Genomic DNA, 1363 nt, shown 5'->3' on the forward strand with positions numbered 1-1363 from the left:
TTTAATTCGCTAAAGCGGGTTATTTTTAGCTGCCGGCCGTCCCCGCCGGTGCCGGTCTGAAGCGCCGGGCAGGGCATCGCGGCGCGTTGTATTTAATCCCCCCGCCCTCTCCGGGGCCGGGCGGGGGGACTGCACCGGGGTGCGGGGGGGGGGGCACCCCCAGCCGCTGCCCCGAGCTCGTTGTGAGCCGCAAACCCCGGGATTTGTCCCCGGCATGGGCAAAGCACCGCGCGGCTCGACCCCTCCGGTGGCACGAACCCCCCCCTCCCGCCCCGGTCCCGGTCCCGGTCCTGGTCGTGCCCCGGCCCTCCGGCACGGTAAGCCCCGGTGAGCCCCGCTGCTCCCTTCTCGCTACCTCCCCGGGCCCCGACGGAGCCCGGCCGGGGACGGACCGCGGAGCCGTAAACGAGCGTCTCGTCCTCCGGGCAACCGGCGTTTTGGCCTCGTTCCTTCTACCGGGGCTTCGCTTTCGGCCGTGTTCGTCTCCTCCCCCCGATAGCAAAAGCATCTCCCGATTGCCGGGTCAAACGCATAACTACCGCGGCTGCGAAGTCCGCACCGCGGAGAGCCACGGAAAAAGACAAACCGGGCGCCGAGCCCGGGGTGGGACCGGGGGCACCAGCCCGACGGCGGGGGGGCTGCCGGGCTGCCCGGTCCGCGGGGTCGGTCCCGCTCCCGGCGGGGCCCCCGTCTCGGTTCTTCGCTGTTTTGTTTTTAAGCCTCCGTCGGCCGCGGTCGATGCTGGCGAGAACCGGGACGGTCCTGCACCGGCACCGGACCCGCTGCCCCGGACCCGGCTCTGCCACCCCCGGTGAGACCCCCGGCGCCCCGGACACGCCAGGGGAGCGCGGCCCGGTTCTCCCCGCCCCGACAGCGCTGGCTCCGTTCGTTAAACCGGAGGGGAGGAAAAAAAAAAAAACCAAACCAAAAAAACATTTAGGAGAGGAAATAACGGGAGTTTTTTTTTAAAGGGGGAAAAGCCGGCTCGGAGCCGGGCGGGCTGTCCGCCGTCGGAGGGGGGGGGAACCGCCAGGGCAGAAACTCCCCGTTTCGTCCCTGCCCTCGTTGCGCGGGGAGCGGCCGGAGCCCGGGGCAGGAGCCGCCGCTCCGCGGTGCGGGACAGAGCTCCCGCCGGGGCTGGGGCCGGGGCGGGGGGGACGACCCCGGAGCAGCCGCCGCGTTTTTCCCCGGAGCGGTCGGGGAGTCCCGGTCCAGACGGGACGGGACCCAAAGGGACGCCTGGAGCGGGGGGCAGCGGGGCGGTCTCCCGTGTCGGGGACGAGGCAGGAGAGAACGAGAGGGAGCGTGGGGCGGGCGGGATGGACCGGGCCGGCCCCCCCCCCCCGCTGCCGTCGGGCCGCCC

This window comes from Haliaeetus leucocephalus, unplaced genomic scaffold, assembly GCF_000737465.1.
Source record: "Haliaeetus leucocephalus isolate CR32 unplaced genomic scaffold, Haliaeetus_leucocephalus-4.0 Scaffold306, whole genome shotgun sequence".
In the NCBI taxonomy this organism is placed as follows: domain Eukaryota; kingdom Metazoa; phylum Chordata; class Aves; order Accipitriformes; family Accipitridae; genus Haliaeetus; species Haliaeetus leucocephalus.